General features: G+C 30.8%; 1 long non-coding RNA gene and 1 pseudogene across 1 annotated transcript; one reads left to right on the forward strand and one right to left on the reverse strand.

The window, feature by feature from the left end:
- Window positions 1-2,514: 2,514 nt before the first annotated feature.
- On the reverse strand, window positions 2,515-3,174 carry LOC149494828 (uncharacterized). The gene is made up of 2 exons (XR_016321846.1): window positions 3,018-3,174; window positions 2,515-2,846 (listed from the first exon to the last, which is right to left on the reverse strand). It is a non-coding gene; the product is annotated as an uncharacterized LOC149494828 (long non-coding RNA).
- Window positions 3,175-7,299: 4,125 nt separating this feature from the next.
- LOC149494829 (uncharacterized) lies at window positions 7,300-10,767 on the forward strand (annotated as a pseudogene).
- Window positions 10,768-25,131: the final 14,364 nt, after the last annotated feature.

Genomic DNA, 25,131 nt, shown 5'->3' on the forward strand with positions numbered 1-25,131 from the left:
TATATATAAATAAACAACCCTTTGGTTTCATGTTTTGCATTCATTTTAACCCAAGTTTTTACAGATTAGTCTTTTAAAGTACGAATAACAATCACAAAAAGATAACTTTCTTAATGATAGTTTGTTTTTTCCTTTGTGAAATATCATCCCTTCGATCCCTCGTGGCTTTCCAAAACAGCCTAACAGGATCCGTATCATATATGCGTAGGGCTCTACGTGCGTCGGGTTGAGCCAAATTTGTCGATTTAAAATATCTGATCCGTATTTACGGATTAATGATTTTTTTTATCCAACCAAACTCATTAAATGCATAAACCCACAAATTATAAGTGGGTTAGATCGAGTATGAGTTTAATGTAAACCCATGGATCAAATAAATGATAAATAATAAAAATAGCTTCAAATAAACACAACTATTTAAGAAAAATTATTAAAAACATTAAATATATTTAGAAATATAATTATACAATAATTTTCACAAACTATAAATATATTTCAATAACATATTAAAATTAAATAATAATAATAATAATAAGTCATAAAAATGAAAAATAAATTTTCTAATAAGAAAGAAAACCAATAAAATTAAAAATACCTAGTGTTGTCTCTATTCCAAAATATGAGCCATTTTTTGGGTGATTATTTTGTCTCAAAATATAGCTCATTTTGAGTATTTTAAGGAATAATAAATATTACATTTATTTACATTAGATATAATAACTACCTTACAAGTAATTTTTTAGTTTTGAGATAAAAGAAAATTTGGTTAAATTGCCTTTGGTTTTGTCATAATTTGGATAATCAATTATTTCCTCATTTTTCATGCAAAAACCATAAATGATTATATTTTGGGATAGATGGAGTAACATAATTATACAATACTCCCCCGTTCCATTTTAATAGCAACAAATTGGCATTTTACCTTGTTGCACTTAAGTGCTCATTTAGGATTTTGAGACTATATTAATTATTTTAATCCAACTTTACGCATATTTATTAGGTATAATTTATTTTATATTTACATTTAAGAAGGACAATTTAGACATTGTACCATATTTTTTAGAAAATCAATGAGTTTCAATCATTTTCTTAATCCTTGTAAAAAGAGTAAATGTTGCTATTAAAGTAGAATGGAGAAAGTATGTTTTAGACCACAATATACTCCAATAGCAACAATTCAAAATAAGATTATACTAAAGAGAAAAAACAACAATTTAATATTTATATGCAAAATAGCAAATCAAACAAATTAATTTAAATAATTCATAATTTATATATATAGGGATATATATTTTATTTTCTTAATTCTTGTGAAAAGAACAAATTTTGCTATTAAAGTGGAATGGAGAGAGTATGCGGATTTATAGTTTAAATCAGGTCTGCGGATTTATTTAGTGAGTCTGTGACTCAACCCAATCTATAAAACCGGTCTCCATTCACAGTCTTAGTGAACCATAACTGCCGTTTATCAAACTGGCTATCCCTATCTCACATTACTTAACTAACAAACTAAGAGCATCTCTAATAGAACCATTATGCGTTTAATAAATAGTTGTGGATAATGATGTGGTTAAATGTATATTTATAACTGTTAGATTTTAAAAATGGCTCTTCAATGCACCGAGAAGAAATCAGTTTCAGCATAAGAAGAAGTTTGAGCGCTAATAAATGATTTGAGTGCTAATAAATGAGAAGATATAAAGGAAAATAAAAAAAATAAGAAAAAAATGAATAAATAGGAAAAACAAAGAACAAAAAGTTGAATCACGCCGTCTAATAGACCATCTGAAAGTATAGAGCGTGATGACATTGTCTCTTTTTTTCTTTTGACACTTTAGACTCAGATTAAACAGGCAATAGCATTGGAAAATGTTTTTATTTTTAATTCTCTTTTTTCAGATGTGTCATATAAATTAAAGCAATCCATGGTTTTATTTGAGATGCTTGAAATAAAACATTTAAATGCACACTTCACAAAGTGATTAACTTATTACACCGGGTCTATCACACCAATTATGAACCGAACCAATAAAAAAAAACTTTAAATTGAAAGTAGGAATGATTTTTAAAAAATTTTTATTTTCATTGATTTAATACATACACGCAAGTATGATAGACCGGTTTTAGCAAGTATTTTCCATTTGCTAACTTTACATTCATACATGGAAGTCAACGTACCTCAACACAAAATTTGAGTTTACACAAGTATTGGCCTTAATAAAAATTCTGAAAATGTTAAGGTAAGTTATTTTCTGAAAACAAATATCATTCTTGGTTGACTCAATGTTGTTAAGAAAAATTATCAATTATTACTAATTTTTTGGCTTTTCTTTTCCCAGTGATAATATATATGTATATCCCCGTTTTACTCATTTGATTCGGCTACATACAAGTGATGAGGCTGGTTTTCTCTCAAAGCATATATCATACATTTTTTTCCCAAGAACCAAACGGAAAATAAACAACTAAAGAAGTAAACACCACTAATTAATTTTGTTTGTTGTTAAAAAGGGATTAGAAGAATTAATTTCATATGGCCATTAATTATCATCAACTTACAGTTTGTTTAAGCTGCTATACGTTAAGAGACTGCGAAAAATAAAAAACTAAAAAAGCCTGATGTAGTCAAATGAAGAAGATGGTCTTAATCAGTATTCTCAATCTTCGAAGCAATAGAATCATCATCTATTACTTGAGTTTTCTTGTTATCTTCAACAATACTTAAGCTACCAGAAGCAACGATGACTTTTCTGAATCCAGTGCTCCTGGAGGCCATCAGAACACTATTAATTTGCGGAGGTTTTTTCCCAGAACTGGGCGGTGGGACATCCCGTTTAGCACTTTTTCTGATCCACGAAAAGAGAAGGATTAGAATAAATTATTAATCACAAATTAATGATCACCAAAAATGCAAACTTAGCTAACTAGCTGCATAATATATATTTACGTTCATATACACAGACACAAATATGGTTTTAGAGTTTTCTCAAAGCATAAATTTATCGTTATCTACTCACATGATAAGAGCTTTTTGATGGTAGGGCTTGGAGCTAGAGAAACGTGGAATAGTATTCGGTAGAAAGCTGGTGTTGGCACCCACAAAAGCCATGAGAAAGTTGATGAAATTTTTTAGTGTCACAAAATGCTCTTGCAGGAAATTTAATTATGGGTTCTTAATTTGTGAGTTCCAACTGAAGTGAAATGCTATTTATATGCAATGGCGTAAGTACAAGTCATAGTCAAAAACCACTCAAACCACAAGATGGTCATAGCCGTGTATTTGTGAACTCAGTCGTAGTCTACTTTCTCATTCTTTTATTGAATTTGAATATGTCAAAGAGGTTGACATTCATTTGATATTGTAAAATTCTGCCTGTATAGAATGATTTTTATTGATTTTAAAATAATTAATCTTTAATGATGGATATATGTTCAAACTTCCAAATCGAATCATTTCTTTTTTTTGAACTAATTCATACAATTTCTCAGAAATAAAAAAGAGATTTCATTATTGATGAAAACTTTTCAGTCAAAAATTGAAATTTAACATGGATATGATCAAAATTTCAGCAAAATACTGAATTTATCCAGTTATACCCATTAAACTCTTCAATTTTTATTTATAAATATTGAACCGTTTAACTTTTATTTATTAAAATTAAACCCTTATTTAATTAAGAGCAAATCAAAATTACTTGCCATAGATTCAATAATAATATAATGTAGTACAGGAACAACTCTATTCCCATATGGAGACCACAAAAAAAGTATATAAAAGCCAAAACGCAGAAGAAAATGATGGTTGCACATTTCATGACCTAGTTAAATAAGAATTTAACTTAAAAAAAATAAAAACAATTGATTAGCTTAATATTAACAAATAAAATTTTAGAAAATTAATAGATAAAACTCGATAAATTCAAGAGTTTAAAAATACATTTTTTACTTTAAATTTTTAAATGAAAAGGTGATAGCGTTAATGCAGTTTGAGAGCCATGGCCTATTCAAGTTTTTTAAAATTAAAATTTCTTCATAAATTTTATATATATTTTCTAAAATATTTATAGGCCCTTCTAAAATTTAAAATTAAACTATATTTTTTATTTTTGCACTGCCAACATCTAAAGTCCAGTTCCATTCTTGAACAACCTCCTTTTCCGGTCTAGTGGACGCATACCCACCATAATTTACCTCACAGCCACCGCAGTCACTGTTGAAAAGCCCAATATCAGCTACACGTGCAGCCAGTCCAGCCATTCAACTTATTTCTTATAAATCAATTTTCCATTGCCGTAAGGGGTTGATATGCCTATTTCTTCTTTTATATTTATTCTATTCAAAAATTTATAAATGATTATATATCAATTTGAAAGTTGTTTATGACATTATATTTTGTTGTCCCAGAATTTATATATATATATATATATATATATATATATATATATATATATATATATTTATGAACCGATTTTTCATTTTTTGTTTTTTGCAATTTCTCTCCTCTCTTTTTCCTTTGCTCTTTCCTCATCTATAGTATCTTCTTCTCTACCTTTCTCTCTCCCTTCATCATCTTACTTCCACATAAATCAATTAATAGAAATTCATTATCAATATTGATAGCCTCTAATATATCAAAAACTATTTTGAAAATAAAATTGTGTTTAAGTTTAGCTTTCTTAAAGAGCGACCCTCTCTTCAAAGAAACAATGTTGTATGTGATAGAGTTTATATTATTAACCATGCCTTTGTAATAGTATAGCTATTATTTTTTATTATTGAAACTGAAATTTACATTTAATAAATCATTTATGGTATATTTATAATTGTTGTCTTTTATCTTATACTAGTAGATAATTTGATATATAGAGTTTATTATGTGTATAGAAGATTAACTCATTTTGTTCATATGAGATATCAAATTTGTTCACAATCTAAGGTCGAGTTCAATATGATTTTAGCATAGGATTATATGTAGTTTATCTTGATTATAAGAATGATTAAATTCCAACTTCTTATGCTGGTGCATATTGAATGTATTGAACGTGTACCAAGTAGAAATTAAGTATTTTTGTACTTACTAAATAAACTAAATTATCTAGTTCATTAATAAATATATATTAGTTACTCTTAATCTTGATTTGATCATTACTAGCAATGGATGTTATCTATTGTTTTGATGTATTAAAAGGGTGAGTTTCATTATGGGGCAATAAATTCTGTGAATTGGACAATAATAATGTGCATTTGTAAAATATTAATTTATTGATAGAGTTCATGTCTCGGTATAGGGATTGATGGTACCCCTTGAAAAAAACTTACAAGTTTTCATTATATAAAATCCTACATGTGGATTTTGTATCCAACACATAAGATAAATTAATTGGAATTCTTGAAGAATTAAATTTAATAGTCGATAATTTAATTTAATAGACAGGTATTTGTAATCTTAACACAGGGATTTTATATATTTTAATGTTAGGAGATTCGAAATTAATAAGGAGTTTAATTATGAATTTTTAGTGGAATAATTCATAATTTATTATAATAATGTTTTACAGGTTGTATAGATACATTATTATTATAAGGTAGCCTTATTAATTTTATTCTTGTGAGAACCTGTTGTGTTTGTGTTATTTAGAAGTAATTAAGAGGTTAATTAAATTTAATATTAATATTGCAAAACTTGATTTTATATATATATATATATATATATATATATATATATATATATATATATTAATTTTAATTGAGAAAATATATAAGAGACTTTTAGGTTAAACCTAGACGTCAGTTTTTTATTATTTTCGTTTAGCCTCTCAATGACTACACACTCAGACAGTTCTAAAGAAATAGCCTAGGTCACACAACATAAGACTGTAGAGAAAAATAGTGCATTTTCATTAGAGTAAGAGTTGTTGGCGCAAGAAATATTATGTGGAAGTAAAATCGAAACTAGTGTTGATTTCTTTCAATTAAAAGGTATTTATGATTCCACAACTTTGATTTACACTTTCTGTACCTCTGTGGTTTGCTTGTATATTATACATATGCGTTTTTTATGGCTTCTGTTGTATGATTTTTCCATCAACTGGTATCAGAGCCTCTATGCATGAATATAGGTAACCATTTTTTATGATCAGATTGCATATTTTAATTTCAAAAGTATATGTGTGATCTGTATCATAGAAAAATATTAGAGTTTTAGTGTGCTTGTTTAAGAGATCTGTCAATATGATTAAATTTGTAGAGATCTTTTACTGTGATTAAATCGTGTTTAGATCTATTGCTATGGTTGAAATCGAATATAGATAAAAGTAGTGGAACCCTAGCTTTTGGAACCCTAGTTTGATTAAAATCAGATCTTATTCTTAAACAATTATTGCTATGATAAAATCTGTCTATTTGTGATTTAATTGGAGATGCAGTATATTAGATTAATCAGTAGCAATTTTTTTAAAAAAATTGATGGGTGTTGCTGTCTCCAAAAACCAAATCTGCCATAATTCGTAAACAAGTGTAAAAATAGCAATGTTGTCCGATTGAGCTGAAATTTGGTGGAGACATCGAAAATGACCCACTGATCAAATCACACTGCTAACGTTGTGATGTCCATCATTCTTAGCCATCCGAGGTCGTTTTAATGGATTTTCGAGCATTTTTCTGTTCTGATCAATTTTTTAGAATTTTTTTAAAATTTTTCTTTTATACAATTCTTTTGGAAATGCATTTTTTAGGTTACTAAGTATCTATCAGAGACAAAAATGACATATATATATATATATATATATATTTTCAAGTGGGTGAGGGTAGGGTACTGAACTTATCCTATAGTCTCTATTACTAGTTGTATGTGAAATAACCCTATTTTAATTCCACATCGAATTAGTTGTGTTATAAGTTCACTAAGTACAGTTTTCTAGTGTTTGTCCATACTGATTTATTCTCTATTTGAATATTTTAATGAAGGCAAATGGAATTAGTTTTAGGTAATAGAATACACTTGACTATGATTAATAGCAATGTCTCTCCATCTGAGTTGTTATTTTTTGTAGGACTAAAATTGTTCTTTCATATACTTCATTATTTGATTAGCATTTACAATGAGTAGTAATATTTCCCATTGAGATTTATTGTTCCTGATTGTTGGTACAATGCTTGTTGAATTTTAATGCAGGTGCAATTATATGATTTTGTAATTATATGAGATATTAAAACTATGGTTTTAAATTCAATCTTACTATGTTATTAATATACAGTCGTGATGATGATTTTATGAATGTAATGTATCTCAGATTCGATATGACTTCCTTTAAGCCTCTTACCAACATTCTCACCCAAAATAAGCTAGAGGGTCCTAATTACATTGATTGGAAGAGGAACTTAGACATTGTGCTAATTGCTGAGGAATTTAAGTTTGTTCTTACTGAGGTGTGTCCTGAGAAATCTGCTGATGGTGCTTCCGATGAGGAATAGCAACCATAAAAAAGATGGATTAAGGTTGATGAGATGGCGCGGTGTTACATTCTGGCATATATGTCGAATGTATTGTAACATCAACATCAGTATATGGAGTCTACCTATGACATCGTGGAAAGCCTTAAACAGATGTTCAGATATCAAACTTGGACAGCTAAACAAACTGCCATGCGAGCTCTACTGATTGCTAAGATGGTTGAGGGGCCTCTAGTTAGGGATCATGTTCTTAGAATGATTGGTTTTTTGAATGAACTAGAGATCCTAGGTGCTGAGATTGATAAGGAATTGCAGGTGGAGATAGTGCTGCAGACACTACTTGACAGTTTTCAGCATTTTGCATTAATTATAACATAAATCATTTGAATTTCTCCTTAGCGAAATTGTAGAATGAGCTGCATGTTGCATAAACTATCCTGAAACCGTCTTCTCAAGTTGTTGTGCTTAATATTGAAAAGGTTCTACTTTTGGCCATAAAAAGATTCAGAAAAAGAAAAAAGTTTAGAAACCTAAGCCGAGAATAGTTATTTTAGTTGTTGGTGTTGGGGTTATAAAGCCTAAGGGCAAGTGTTTCCACTGGAAGCAAGCAAGAAACTAGAAGCAGCAATGTCCAACTTATTTAGCCCAGCAGCAAACACAAGGTTAGTCTTCTTTTCATTTACTGATAGTTAAAACATGTTTGGCAGTGTTGTCTACATCCCAATGGTGTGCAGACTTAAGAACCACTAATCATATTTGCAATTCTTTGCAGGGGTTTCAAGTAATACGCTAGCTAAGTGAAGGAGAGGTTGGCATCTTCCTGTGAAATGGAACTGAAGTTGCAGTTTTTGCTATGGGGAATATTTGTCTTAGTTTTGGGAATAATAAACCTTAGTTTTAAAGGATGTTCTTTATGTACCTTTAATTAGAAGAATTAAATTTATGTTTCTTGTTTAGAAAATAATGGATATTCAGTTTGTTTTAATGAATTGTTTGATAATTCAATATCTTGTGGTGAGACTGTTATTATTAAATTTAGAAAACTAAATATTTTTTCTGGTACATTGATAGATGGCCTTTATATTCTAAGCGTTATTCTTGAACTACAACTGAATCGTGATTACATAGCATAGATAATCTGCCACATAAGTGAAAACGCCCTACTGAAATAAATAAAACATATCTTTGGCACTTAAAGCTTAGTCATATTAATCTAGATAGTATTTCTAGGTTGGTCAATGATGGACCCTTGAGTTCATTAAAAGTGGAGGCACTACCAAACCTGTGAATCCTGTTTGGAAGGTAAAATGACTATGAGGCCTTTCCCTTTAAAAGGTAATAGAACCAAGGAAATATTAGCATTAATTCATTCTGATTTGCGTGGTCTAATGACACAGATGATTACTCAAGGTATGGGCGTATTTACTTGTTACGTTGTAAGTCTAACTGACTTTAAGAAATTCAAAGAATTCAAGGCAGGAATAGAGAAATGACATGGTAAATATATCAAATCATTACGATCTGATCGTGGTGGTGAATACCTTTATAGGGAATTCATTAGTTTTTATCATAACAAAGAATTACATCTCAATTGTCTACACCTAGTATGCCACAATAGAATGGTATAGCCGAAAGGAGAAATAGGACACTTATGGAGATGGTGAGATCTATGTTAAGTTATTCAAATTTACTACTTTCATTTTAGGGACATGCGATTGAAACAATGGCGTACATTGAGAATTTGGTTCCATCTAAGTTAGTACCTTTGACTCCTACAAAACTGTGGACTGGGCGTAAGCTTACTTTGAGATATGTTCGGATGTGGGAGTGTACAACCCATGTGCTTAAAGGGAAGGTAGATAAGCTGGAATCAAAAACATAATTGTGCTTCTTTATTGTGTATCTTAAAGGAACGAAAGGGGGCTTGCTTTATAGTCCTAAGTCAAATAAAGTCATTGTTAATACTAATGCTCATTATTTAGAGGAGGACTATATGAATAACAATATTCCCAAGAGTCAGCTAGTTTTGAAAGAATTTTGAGGGGATAATATACCTATAGATAACACTCCTAGAGTCCAAGAACTTGAACCACCCTTAGTCAGATTTAACATTCCATTACCTCACCGTAGTGGGAGAAATGTTGATAGACTAACTAACTGATCAACAACTACTTAAAGTAGTAGTTCATGACATTCTGCTGTAGCAACATAGTAGTAAGAGTGTTTGTTCTAATTACAATAAACAATGTTGAGCAGGATGTACCAAAAGTAAAAGTCCTTGTTGACATTCCACTACCTGAAAATGGTGGTGGAGGAGATGTCGAGGAGCAGGGTTCTAACCATGACACAGTCCCATCACCGGTCATAGATTTGCCAATCTTAGAACCACAATAAAATGAAGGTGTGTCAGGACAAGTAGTGTCTCATCATAGTGGGAGAGTAATTAGGAAGCCAATTTAGTACACACTCTTAGGGGAGCCATATGACAGAATTCCTGAAAAGTTGAATATCGAACCGCTCTGTTACGACGAAGCACTACAGGATAAGCATGTCGATAAATGGCTTGCTGCTATGAAATCAGAGATGGAGTCCATGTACTCTAATCAAGTCTGGAAACTTATAGAACCACCTGAAGGGGTTAAAACCCATCGGATGCAAGTGGAGCTATAAGAAAAAGAGAGGTGTAGATGGAAAAGTGCGAACTTTTAAAGCTAAGCTTATTGCGAAAGGGTTTACTTAAAAAGAAGAGATCGATTATGAGGAACCTTTTTCGTTGGCAGCCATGCTTAAGTCTATTAAGACTCTCTCATCCATTGCTGCTCATTTCAACTATAAAATTTGGCAAATGGATGTCAAGACAGCTTCCTGAATGGAAGTCTTGATAAATGTATCAATATGATGCAACCAAAAGGTTTTGTAGCAAACGGCCAAGAGCACATGTATTATAAGTTGAATGGGTCCATTTATGGACTTAAATAAGCATCTAGCTCATGGAATACTTGTTTTGACAGGTCCATCAAGACTTTTGGTTTTGAGCAGTGTTACGATGAGTCTTGTGTGTATAAGAAGTGGAATGGGGACAAGGTGATGTTTCTAGTCTTGTATGTGGATGATATTCTGCTTATAGGGAATAATATAGGTATGTTATCTTCAGTTAATGATTGGTTGTCCAAACGTTTTGATATAAAGGACTTGGGAGAAGCAGCTCACATTCTAGGCATTAAGCTTATGCGAGATCATAACAATAAGATAATAGGTTTATCCCAATCTCTTTATATTGATACGATTGTTGCTCGTTTTAACATGCAGAATTAAAAGGAAGGATTTCTTCCTTTCAGAAATGGAATTATTCTATCTAAGGATTAGTGTCCTAAGACAACCGATGAGATAGAAAGCATGAAGGCAATTTCTTATGCATCTGCACTAGGAAGCCTCATGTATGCGATGTTATATACTAGACTTGATATATGTTTTGTTATTGGCATGATTAGTAGATATCAGTCTAATCTAAGGGGAGAGCATTGGACTGCAGTAAAAAATATAATCAAGTACCTAAAATGGACAAGAGATTATATTTCGACCTACCAATCAGTTGATCTTATACCCATTGGGTATACAGATTCAAATTTCCAGTTGGATAAAGATTCTAGAAAGTCTACCTCAGAAGATTTTTTTGTCCAAGGAGGTGGAGCCATAAGTTAGAGGAGTATTAAGCAAACTTGTGTTGTTGATTCCATGGAAGCCGAATATGTGGCAACCTCTGAGGCAGCCAAGGAAGCGGTTTAGCTCAGAAACTTCCTGTTGGATTTAGGTGTTATTCCTTCAGCAAGATTACATTAGAAAATAACCTGGCAGATCCTTTTACGAAGAGCTTACCAACAAAGACATTTGAAAGTCATGTTAAAGGAATGGGAGTTAGAGTTATAGATGCATGATTATGAGTTTAAGTTGGAGGGGTATGAAGCAAACTTGTGTTATTGATTCACCATGGAAGTCGAATATGTGGCAGCCTCTGAGCTAGCCAGTGAAGCGATTTGGTTTAGAAACTTCCTGTTGGATCTAGGTGTTGTTCCTTCAGCAAAATTGCCTATTACACTTTAGTGTGATAATAGCGGGGGAGTTGCAAATTCAAAGGAACCAAGAAGCCATAAAAAGGCAAAACATATTGAGCTTAAGTATCATTTAATCCTAGACATAGTTCATAGGGTTGATGTGGTGGTAACCAAGATTGCATCAGAAAACAACCTGGCAAATCCTTTTACGAAGAGCTTACCAACAAAGACATTTGAAAGTTATATAGAAAGAATAGAAGTTAGAGTATAGATGCATGATTATGAGTCTAAGTGGGAGATTGATAGAGTTTATACTATTAATCATGCCTTTGTAATAGTATAACCATTTTTTCTTATTGTTGAAACTGATATTTACATTTAATAAATCATTTATGGTATATTTATAATTACTATCTTTTATCTTATACTAGTGGATGATTTGATGTACAGAGTGTTAGATTATTTAATAATCTATATATGGCCCATGTGATTAAAGGGCTGGTTCTAATTGTGGTGGCCCAAGATGATGGTTATTGGGCTTAATGGATAAGAGCCAATTAGGGTTTTAATACCCTTCCTCTGCCTTATAAAAGTAAAAGGAATTGACAGCTTAGGGCGAACACAGAAAAGAAAACAAAATAGAGAGTGTGATGGCTACCTCAAACACATACGGTGATAGCTTGTTTGAGAGAGCTCATAAAAGAAACTCCCTTAGCTGTTGATTATTCTCTGACTATTGAGAGAAAACTTACGGACAAAAGGCCAAAGGAAGAAATGTAGATCTGCTATTACGGAGAGAATCGAATTGCCGCAACGAGGTAACCCATAACATAGATCTACTGTTATGGATCAAGGTACGGTTCCGATTATTGTATATTCTTGTCAAACAAATTCTATGAACAATAGATCTAGACTATATTAAAGATTATTCAACATAGAGTTTATTCTATGCATAGAAGATTAAATCATTTTTTTCATATGAGATATAAAGTTCGTTCACAATTTAAGGTGGAGTTGACAAGCCATCGGTATGATTGTAACACAAGATTATATGTAGTTTATCTCAATTATAGGAATTGTTAAATTCTAACTTCTTGTACTGGTGCATATTGTATGTATTGAACGGGACCAAGTAGAGATTAAGTATTTTTATGGTGACTAAATAAAATAAATTCTCTAAATAAAATAAATTCTCTAGCTCATTAATGGATATATATTAATTACTCTTAATCTTGATTTGATTGTTATTAGTAATATATGTTATCTATTGTTTTGATTCATTAAAAGAGTGATTTTCATTATGGGGCAATAAACTCAGTGAATTGAACAATAACAATATGCATTTGGGAAATATCAATTTATTGATAGAGTTCGCGTCTCAGTATAGTGATTGATGATATCCCTTGAGAAACTTATAAGTTTTCATTGTGTAAAACCCTGCAGGTGGATTTTGTATCCGATGCATGAAATAAATTAAGTGAAATTCTTGAGGAATTAAATTGTTGATTAAATTAAATAGTCGGTAATTTAATTTAATTGACAAATATCTGTAATCTTAACACGGGGAGTTTATATATTTAAATGTTAGGAGATTCGAAATTAATAAGAAGTTCAACTATGAATTTTTAGTGGAATAATTCATAATTTATTATTATAATATTTTAAAGACTGTATAGATACATTATTATTATAAAGTAGCCTTATTAATTTTATTTCAGCAGGTCCTGTTGTGCCTGTGTTATTTAGAACTAATTAAGATGTTAATTAAATTTAATGTTAATATTGCAAAATGTGAATATATATATATATATATATATATATATATATATATATATATATATATATATATATATATCATTTTTATTAATATTAATTTTAATTGAAAAAATATATATAAGAGATGTTTACACTAAATCTATACATCAATCTTTTATTATTTTTGTTTACCCTTTCAACAGACATCTGCCCACATTGATAGTTTTAAAGAAATAGTATAGATAAGTGAAGCTTCCTATTTAGTATTTCTTAGACTCAAATTTAGTATTTCTTTAGGAAAAATATACCTTCCTATCTAGGAGTCGAGGCTAAATATCAATTTAGCCTCTATAATTATTGAAGCTTTGTGTAAAGATTACAATTTGGTCCCTGATAAATATTTATATTCTATCATATGTCCCCTTTTATTTTGGTCATTTATGTCCAAATTATTACTCCCTCCGTCTCAAAAAGATAATTCACATTCTATTTTCACACAGATTAAGAACGCAATTATTATGGTTAAATGACAATTTTATTCATATAACTTTTCTATTATGTCTATCTTAAATAATACATGAATAATTATTATATTGAAATAATAAGTAAGAATTAACGATGATTTTTGAAAATAAGATAAAATTTAATAAGGGTATAATAGACAATTTAAGGGTTAACTATAATGCAAAAAAAGAAAGTCAACTATATTTTGAAATAAAAAAAAAAAGAAAAATAAACTATTTTTTAATGAATAAAGTATTTATTTTACTTTAAAAAATAATTTTTAAAGTTGTGGTCAAAAGTGTTTGGTTGTTCCTTCACAAGTTTTAGACTTTTAGTCACTTAAAGTAGGACGAGCTCTTAGCTCGGAAGGCATTTAGCCTTCAAAAGACACTTAGAGGCGAGCCTTTAGCTTAGAGAATGTACTTAATCTTGGGCATTTAATTTGAATAGCTAATCTTTATTAATAATTATCTACTTATTTTAAATATGCTCTTTATAATAGATATCCCAAATATAGGATAAGAAATATAAGGAATGGACCCGTAGAAATTAGACATCTTAACTTCAATTCAAGTAATTGCTTGTAATGTTTTTTTTTTTTTTTTTTTTTTTTTTTTTTAAGACAAGTTGAATTTAAATCAAATTCAGTTAAATAGGTATCCCTTAATTATCTATAATTATCTAATTTTTTAAATCAAATAATAGACAGTATTATGCTAATAAATTTTGAAAATACTGTTTTTAAGATATCAATGCTACTCTTATACTCTTTTTATTTAATTAATATACTCTTTTTAATAAATGTGGCAAAGTAAGTTACTCTTAGGTATCTATTAATCAAATATTTATAGATCAATTTATACAATGGACTTCAACTTGTTTAGGATTAAGAGGTTATTTACTTTGATTTTTGATTTAGTCAAACATATTCAGAATAATGCTTGGTTAATTTATAAGTTAAAAATTTTACCTAAAATAAATCAAAAGTCATAACAAAGATATTCTACTTATTTATAATCACTAGTCTTTTTATGACGTGCGTTGCACGTTGATTATATTCGTAATTCATACTCATTTAATTTTTTATGTCATTGTTCACTTTACTTGTTATTTATACTCATTTTTATTTTTAATATTAAATATTTATTATAATTTTTCCCTTATATTATTTAGATTTTTATAATGTTAAAATAAAATTTCACAAAAGATTTGTAACATCCCAGGCTCTACCGTAATTCATACTCATTTAATTTTTTATGTCATTGTTCACTTTACTTGTTATTTATACTCATTTTTATTTTTAATATTAAATATTTATTATAATTTTTCCCTTATATTATTTAGATTTTTATAATGTTAAAATAAAATTTCACATAAGATTTGTAACATCCCAGGCTCTACCGAGATATTGTCCGCTTTGGGCCCCAGGCCCGCACGGTTTTGTTCTTGGGCCAGGGATCCACCTCCTAGCCCAAAACGCGTCTCGAGAACTCAAGGCCTGTCACACCTTATGTACAATACGTCCACCTTGTGCTTAGCCGATGTGGGATTGCGCCTACCTAAGGTGTCACATACACCCCCCCTTTAGGGACTCAGTGTCCTCGCTGAGGTTTGCCCCACCACCAGCCATAAGGACAAGGCTTGGCTCTGATACCAAGTCTGTAACATCCCAGGCTCTACCGAGATATTGTCCGCTTTAGGCCCCAGGCCCGCACGGTTTTGTTCCTGGGCCAGGGATCCACCTCCTAGCCCAAAACGCGTCTCGGGGACTCAAGGCCTGTCGCACCTTATGTACAGTACGTCCACCTTGTGCTTAGCCGATGTGGGATTGCGCCTAAGGTGTCACAAGATTAATGTAGTATAATGATTATTTAATAAAATAGCAATATGTATATACAGACACACTTCAGTTCAATTTATATCATTATTAATCTAAAATTCATTACAATTTCACAATATCACCTAATAAATACGTTTCAATATATAGATATATAGATATCTAGATATAACAATAAACTATTATATATATTTTTAAAATTAAAATTTTCAATGGTTCATTATCCCATACACACATGTTCATTTTGTTTAAAAATAAATTTTAAAAAGTAATAATGTACAATTTTTGAAAGACTTAATTATGTATATTCTATTTGAAAATTTATTTTAAAAATATATATCCAGTCAAACTATATGAACATAAAAAAGAAAAAAGAAAAAATAGTATAAAATATAATTTTTTTTATCTATCTCCTAAATAAAATATTTAAAATATATATATATATAATATATATATATCCTGAAGCAAAAAAAAATGTTATAAAAAGCTGATTGGTGTTCATCTATGTGTTGTGATTGTATTTTTTTTTTATCCACTCTCATTAATAAATATAACAAATATTTTAAATTATTTAAATTATAAATTTAGCTTTTATCTAGGATTAGTTGGATTTTAAAATTTGAAATTCAACATGGTATCATATTTTATATATATCACTTTTCTCTTTCCCTCAAATACTCAGAGACTCAGATGATTTCCTTCCTATTGGAGTCCTTATTTATTTTATTTTTATATTTTGTATATATATTACAATAATTTTTTTTTTTTGAAATCAAGAGTGACACACCCATTTTGAATCCATGGATAGGATGTAAAATAATTTGTGTTCATGTGATTTTTAAGCATTAATTGAAACATATTGGAAAATAAATAAATAAAAAATAAATATATAATAAAAAAATAAACATATTACTCAAAGGTTTTGCTAATTCTCTTGAATTTGGTTAAATATCATGGCTTCATATATTTAAATTTTAAATTTTTTGCACTATTAAATATTTATAAAAAATATAATATATAATATGACAATAAAATAACTACGTAATGTGCGGGCCTTCATCTAGTTATAATTAAAATAAAATCAAATATTTAAAAAATAACTTTTAAAAAAATAAATATACAAATTTTTAAATGTCTCATTATCATATATATTTATGAAAAAATAAATTTAAAATAGATAAAATTTAAAATTTTAAAATGCTTAATTATCTATATGTATTTGTTTAAAAAATAATTTTAATAAAGTATGTCCAATCAACTAAAAAAATATAATTTTCTAATCAGTCATGATTAAGGTTATTTTGGAATTTTCAAATTACATCAAGAGCGCTATCAAAAATCTCATTATTTCTCCTTACTTCCATGTTTATATATAGTATAGGTAGATTATTATAAATATAGAATGATAGATTTAATCCTTTCATGTATGAAGAGTCATTTTGACTGTTATGTGAAAAACTAAATAGTGATTTTGTCATAGGAGCGTCAAAATGGGTTTGAATACCGAATACGAAACAAATTATGTAACAAGATTTGATCAACACAAAAATAATTTATTTAATAATTGTGTTGAATTATTGAATATGAAAATTTAATATAGATATAATATACATTATCCATTTAAGTAAAAGGGTTGTGTACGGATAAAAAAACCCAACCAGACCCACTGAACTTATATATATATATATATATATATATATATATATGATAATTATAATATTTAACTAAAACATACTTAAAAATACAATCACTTAACAAAATGCATATATCGCTCAATATTCAAAATAAAAAATCATAAAAAATAAAATTATAAAAAAAATACAATTAACGTACAAAATAAAATTACATATATTATATTGAAATTACTTTGTTATCCTTAATATTAAACCGATTATTCAAATTTTGCGAGTTAACCATGATAATATCCATTTAAACTCATATTATGTATGGGTCACATGTTTATGATACGAATTCTTTTAAACTTAATTATAACTCGTTTAATTTCCTTGTTATATGAATTATATTTCCATATTGTGACCTAGTTTAATACACTTAAATGAATGATTTCATAATAAATATTAAAAATTAAATAAAAATGACATTAAGAATGTAAAGGACTAAATAATCGATTATCATGGAATATTTAACGGTAAAGAAGTACTTTTTAAATGGAGAAGCATAATAATTTGATAGTATTAGCTCCCAATAATGAATTCATGATTTTGCTAGTTGTGCTACTAATTTTGACAAAAATTTAGAGATAGAATGTTAATCCTTCTTTGTTTTTATTAAAGTCTTTAATTTATTTATTATGTGCTTAAGTGTTTGATTTGATGCATAGAAGTGTAGATGTGGTGATTAAACATTATTTTCCATCTCATAAATATAGACTTATTTTTGTTTTCATACAAATTAAAAATATAGTATCTTTTTAATAAAAAATTTTATCCGCATTTCTTTGCATTACCATATTAATATTAGAGGTTACTTGTAAAAAAAATTAAAAGAAAAATTGTTGATAATAAGTTCCCTCTACTTATAATGACTTGCATCTAAATACAATTAAAATAAATTCATAAATTACATACACAAAAATATATTTGGAGAAATTTGCATGGCTAATAAATAAAATTTATAGTTAAATTGAATATCTTATTCATGAACCTTGATTAAATTTATAGAGAATGTTAAAAACATATATTCAGAATAAAAAAAATCAAGTATTATTTACGGCAATTGTATTCAGAATAATTAGTATTTATTTAAAAGAAAAAACTTAAAAATTAAAATTTATTAAAATAGATAGAATTTAAAATTTTGAAATATTTAATTATCTATATGTATTTATTTAAAAATAATTTAAATAAAATATAATTTTCTAATTGGTGATGACTAAAGTTATTTTAGGATTTTTAAATTTCATCAAGGACGCTATCAGAATCACATTATTCCTCCTCCCTCTCCTATTCCCACGTTTATATATATATAGTATAGATCTACTTATTTTTAATCTACTCTTCCACCAAGTAATGGACAATTATCCTCATAAATTTTAAAATACTAATACTACTATTGCTTTAAAGTATTAATGTTACACTTATTTTTAATAAATCTTTGGAATTTCTATATATTTAATTTGTATACTCTTTTTTAATAAATGTGGAAAATTAAATTACTCTTAGGTATTTACTCTTCGTTTAAAGAAAAAGAGATAAAAGAAGTTATGTGCTGTTGTGGTACTTCTAAAGCTTGAAGACTAGATGGGTTCGCTATGGAGTTTTATAAGTCATGTTGGGAAACAATAAAAGGGGACATAGTTAGATTTTCCAAGATTTTTACAATCATAGTAAGTTTTCTAAAGGAATAACTCCAGTTTTATTACTTTAATCTCAAAATCTTTGTCGCCACAAAGGTTGAATGACTATAGACCAATTTCTTTGATTGGGAGTGTGTATAAACTGGTATCTAATTTACTCTCTTTGAGATTGAGGTGAGTTATGCAGTCAATTATGGGGAGAAACTAAACGGCTTTTGTTGGAGGGTATCAAATATCAGATGGCGTTCTGATTTGCAATGAGTTAATACATGCTTTGAAGAAAAGGAAACATAAGGCGATTCTTTTTTAAGGCTGACTTTCAGAAAGCGTATGACTTGGTTAATTAGAACTTTCTCTTTCTTATGATGTCTAACATGGTTGGGTAAAAAATGACAAAGATGGATTAAGGAATGTTTACAGACTTCTTATTAGTGCTAGTAAATGGGTGTCCTACCAAAGAATTTTAGATGTCTGACAGTAGGTTTTCGCAAGTGTACGAAATCGAGACAAGTAATATATAGTGAGAAAATATCATATCCACAGGGATTGTATATCAAGTACCAAAATTATGTTAACCTATTATTATTTAAAAGACAATAAGAGAGATTTGTTATAAAGAAAGTAAATTTGAAAATAAAACAGAAGAGATCAAGCAACAAAGTTAGGTGAAAAGAAACCAAGGATTTTAAACTACTAGGGAATTTGATTTCACTTAATTCTATCCAATTTATTTCATTAGTCTATTAATCGATTTTAATTGTTCAAGTAGGAGAAACAACCCTAAATTCACTAATAAGCTCTCCCGATGTTTTGTTAGCTATTCTAATCTAATCTAATTACCTATCTTTCAATAGAGAAATCAGACATAAATTAAATCACTAAGTTTTATGGTTGTTTTGTGAATTTATAACCTAAGGTCATTAACTTATGAAAACCCCCCTTGAGTCAAACCATATAGCTTCCGCATCAAGTTATTATTCTCAAGTAATTCATTACCTTTTTCATATCAAAAACCCTTCTTCCGATAGTGATTAATGAAATAATTCAATCCAAGGGAGAAACTCTGTCGGGAAGCTTTAAGTTCAATAATAAATTATAGCAAGAACAATGAAAAACAAATCTAGTATTAATAAATTGGATAGAATTAAGTTACATCAAATCCCTAGTATAAGAGCTTAGCTAGACATAGTAATTAAATAAAACTCAGTAATATTTGAATAAACCTTCATAGTCAGTGATGAACAATAAAGAGAAAAACAAGATTAAGAGTTTAGAGATAAAACTAGGTAACAGCTATGTGGAATGACTTCCTTGAATCTTGGCACAAAGCTTGGATGCTTGAGACTTCTTAAGAGAGAGAGAACTACGTATAAAACTACTCAAATTTGAGATACCAGTTAATGAAAAGCTCCCCTCTTTATATAGAGCTCCTGAAGGCAAATCTGACTCCGTTTAGGAAATAGAATCCTTATTAAGTACAAAATCTTCTATAGGAGATCATGACTGTTTAGGCCTTGGATTTCTTCGTAGTTAGGACTCCTTTCTCTTCCAAAATAGGTCTAGATCTTGTTTGGTATGTTTAGGAAACACTCCGAGGCGGGCCCATGTGAGAAAAAGGATTGATTTGTGTTTTTAGTTCACACCAGTTCTGCCTTCGAAGCACGAGCGTGGTATGATGCACGGCTTGGGCATGCTCAAGTCTGGAACTCTGGCTGATTGGGCACGGGCCGTGCTATGCAACACGCTCCAAAGTAGTCCTTGTGGCACGGGCGTGCGCATTAGCACGGGTTGGGCGTGCTTGTGTCTGACTCTCCAAGATAGATTTTGTTATGGGCGTGCTAGGCAAGCACGCCCTTGAGTTTCGTTTGGGCACGGGCGTGCCATTTAGCACAGGCTGGCCGTGCTTGCTCCTGACTCTCCACTTGATTCCTTAGTTTTCAGCACGGGAATGCCTTTTAGCACAGGCTGGGCGTGCTCTAGACTGAGTATTTTACTTTATAATGCTCTTTTTTGTGCCAAAACTCTGCAAATTTCTTTCAGATCAAGTGGGTTATGATTCAAGGAAGCTTTTAACAAAATTATACTTAAAATGAATTAAAAACAAATCAAAGTGATAAAATTTACTAAAATTCTAATTAAAAACTATACTAAAAATACTATAAAATTGACACCTATCAATGTCCAAAGGGTTAAAATGTGTAGATCCTCTATCTCCTTTTCTTTTTCTCATGGTGGCTGAACGTCTAAACATCCTATTGAGAAATGCAATGGTTGTTGGTCTAATATCAGGGGGTTAAGGTGGGGGAGGGTGAAGTTATAATATCTCATCTACAATTCGCAGATGATTCGGTTATATTTAATGACGTTGAGGAAGAGCAAATTCGCAATTTAAGAAGAATTTTAGTGTGTTTTTAGTTTCTGTCGGGTCTTTGTTCAGTAAAAGTAGACTATTTGGGGTAAATCTTTCTAAAGAAGAATTTATTAATTTTGATTCAATATTAGAATGTGATGCCAAACAAATTTCCCTCTTTGTTTCTTGGCATTCCCATTATCAGCAGTCCAAGAAAGATTGTTACATGGTCTATGGTGATTCAGAAATTTGAAAAAAGGTTATCTTTGTGGAAGGCTAGAAACTTCTCCTTTAGGGGTAAGATTGCATTGATCAAGTCTGTTTTAGCTTTTGTGCCTCTTTACTACATGTCTGTGTTTAAAGCTCCTTCAGTAGTAATCAAGAAAATAGAGACAATTTAGAGGAGGTTCTTGTGGGGTAAGGGATGAATAATGAAAGACCGGTAAATTGGGTTGCTTTGAAAAACATTTGTAGGAACAAAAAATTGGGGGCTATGGTGTCCCTAATTTCAGATAGAAAAACATAGTTCTTTTAGGTAGGTGGTGTGGAGGTTTAAGGCTGAGAGTGGCTTTCTTTGGAAAAAAAATTCTAATCTCAAAATATAATAATGAGGGTATGCTGAATGTTGACATGGATAATGAGTTTTGAAAAAAGTTATCTACTATGTGGAAAGATATTATGGAGGTAAGGGTTTCTTCCCCCCCCTTTTTTAAAGGGGGTTTTAGATGGATGTTAGGAGATGGGTATTTGATTAAATTTTGGATGGGCTTATGGGTTGAAGATGTGGCGCTGTCTTCTTTGTTTCCCAGGTTATTGGAGTCGATGTTCCTTTTCGAAGGGTAGAGTCAAAGTATAGTGTCGAACAAATATATGTAAATATTGAGTTCTATGGTGGTGAACTAAATGGAGTCAATTATAGTGATCCTACTACTATGAAAAATATGGTACATGTGCTAAATTGGGTGAAAATTTTTGAATTAGATAATGCTACTTTGAAATCTGATGGTGTCTTTTGCAGCAGTCCAAGAGGTTGGTTTACTTTTGGCTATGCTTCGTTTGCTCTTCTTTTTCTTTAAACAGATTTGGCACGGTGCTCGAAATTTGTTCAGAGATGTTTTTGTTGGTATTGATCTAGATTTAGATGCTCTAGATAAGTTAAAAATAAAAGAGTAATAGTTTGTGAGTGGATATTTTTAAAATAGTAAATGAGTGTGGAGTATAGAGTGGCTGCGAGAATTGAGGAGCTAGTATTGAGATCAACTTTTCAAGAGGCTAGAAAATTTGTGTGTTTTGCCCAATAATGAAGATAGATTAGTCTAGTCTTTTTGTAAACAAGGTAAATTCTCAGTCAAGAATTTATCATGTTTATTGAAAGAGGCTGAGTTGGAGGTGGATAGAGTTCCTTATAATCTAAAATTGGTGTGATCACTGTGAATACTCAAATTTTGAGGCTAAAAAAAAGCCAGTTTTCCCGGCCGCGGCGGTGGCGGCCGCCCTTAAAGGCGGTGGTAGCCGCTATCGCCACTTGCGGCAGCCGCCGGCGACAGCGGCTGCAATCGCCTGTGAATACCCATTTTTTGAGGCTCAAAGAGCCAGGTTTCCCGGACTGCAAACAGTCCGGCCGGACCGGAGGCCATTCGAAAAATTCACCGGAAGTATGCCAATATGGTACTTGAAATGTCCGGAAAATTACGAGGAGCACGGAACTGGTCCCGGAATATTTTTTGGAGGTCCGGAACTCCTGGAAAAACCTCCGAAAGAAAAGAATATAGTAGAACCACCGAGCTCTAGCGATTCGGCCGCCGGAGCCGCCGGGATCAGGCGGCCAGTCCGGCGGCTCAGCCGCCGAGCTCCGGCGGCTCGGCCGCCGAAATAGTCCGTTTTTGCTTATAAATAGTGGCCCCGGCACTCATTTCAAGGTACTTAGTGTGTGTTGACGGACGCTCCTTCTCCCCCTACGCTTCTTGCGATTCTTTTACTGCTTTTTCTGCATTTTTAATTTAGTTTTTATTGCTTTCTTGTTGTGATACTTAGTCACTTAAATTAAATTAATTTTAATTAATATTCCCCAAACGAGGAGCTTAATCTGGAGCTAAGAAGTGGCCGAAGACTGACCCAGGTAATAATTAAACCCTGTCTATTTAATTTTAGCACTTCATGCATATTTCTCTTCTACTCCTAAATTCTACAACTGCATAAATGCATTCACGTCATGAATTTGACAAATAAATTGCCTCAATTAATTAAGTTCAGGCTAAGATACCCGGTTAATCAATAATCGTGGTATTCATGCCAAACTCCGACAATATCGGCTAAAAAGACCTAGTTAATTAATAACTATGGTCAATTGCCTTTATTTCGAACAGTCCGGCTTAAGGCCAATTAATCAATAATTGTGGCTAAAAAGCCTTAATCAATCACGTTTTTGGTAACAAATTGCCTACAATTAAATCAATCACATTTTGGCAACAAATTGCCCACGGTTCAATCAATTTTTAGCAAACAAATTGCCTATAAATTAGATTAACCACTTTTTAGCGACAAATCGCTTAAATAAAAAAGCTTTGGCAAAATGCCTTAGAACTAATCAATCTTTTAGCTAAAAGCCTTCAAACAATCATTTTGGCGATAATCGCCCAAATCAATCAAACTTTTGGCAACAAATTGCCTAAATCAAGCTTTTGGCTAGAAGCCTTCAAATACCAACTTTTGGCACAAATGCCTTAATCACTTTGGCGATAAATCGCCTAACCTTTTTTTGGCAATAAATTGCCTAAATCAACACATTTTGGCTAAAAGCCTTCAAATACCGACTTTTGGCACAAATGCCTTAATCATTTTGGGCGACAATCGCCCAACAAAACATCTTTTGGCAATAATAAGCCCAAACATCAATTTTTGGCAAACTAATTGCCTAAACCAATCCTTTTGGCTAAAAGCCATTAAAATCAACATTTTTGGCATCAAATGCCTAAAATCAAATCAATCAATCCTTTGGCAAAATGCCAAAACAAAATGCATAAAGCATACACACACTCATGCATAAAGCATACCCATTCAAAGCCCTTTAAAAAAGGCCTATCGAACTACGTTGACTTTGATCTTCCATTCAAACGGAAGTACGTAGGCACGTTCGGGATTTAACCCCGAGCGGCAAGTCGAAATCACATAAACTTTTTCATTGGTCCAAGTACTTCATCTTTCTTGCAAAGCATTCATTTTTTTGGTTAGTTTATCAGCATGACATAGTCTCGGGATCCACCTCGGGTTCGTAGACCATGCCTTAAACTTTGGGTTAATTAATCTAGTAACTAGGTTAATTAAAATTGGAGTCACTTAGGGTTTTTCCTAGTTTACCCGAAAATAATTAAACAAGGTGGCGACTCATACATTCACGTGCATTTCTTCCTTTAGTCACATGCATTCATATCCATGATGTTTTGGGGAGGGGTTCACAGTTTGGCGACGCTGCTGGGGAATCATGCAATCATTGTGCATGGAGAGGACTACAATTGTTGTGTAACTAACCTGCCCTTCTTTAGGGTATTATTTTACGATGCTTTGTTTTGCAGGGTACCTTGACACGAATCGAGTATTCTTTCTTTAAGAATACTTGATAAAGAAATGTGGACTCATGTGTACAAGTTAATTAAAACATGTTAAATTTGTTGATTTATTTGCACGATCGAGAATCTTTTTCTCCATTTCATAAAAAATGAATTTCAAATGAATTTCTTCTCTCTCTGTTCAAACTTCTGAGTCTGGATAGCAAGTAGCGCTGAGCGGCAGGTCTCTTTGATTATGTCGACGGACAGCCAAAGCGTCCTCCTTGTTACCGCAAACCACTCCTAATCCTTTTGGGGGT

The sequence above is a fragment of the Jatropha curcas genome, chromosome 7 (genome assembly GCF_041381405.1).
Source record: "Jatropha curcas cultivar XTBG-Jc1 chromosome 7, XTBG_Jcur_1.0, whole genome shotgun sequence".
In the NCBI taxonomy this organism is placed as follows: domain Eukaryota; kingdom Viridiplantae; phylum Streptophyta; class Magnoliopsida; order Malpighiales; family Euphorbiaceae; genus Jatropha; species Jatropha curcas.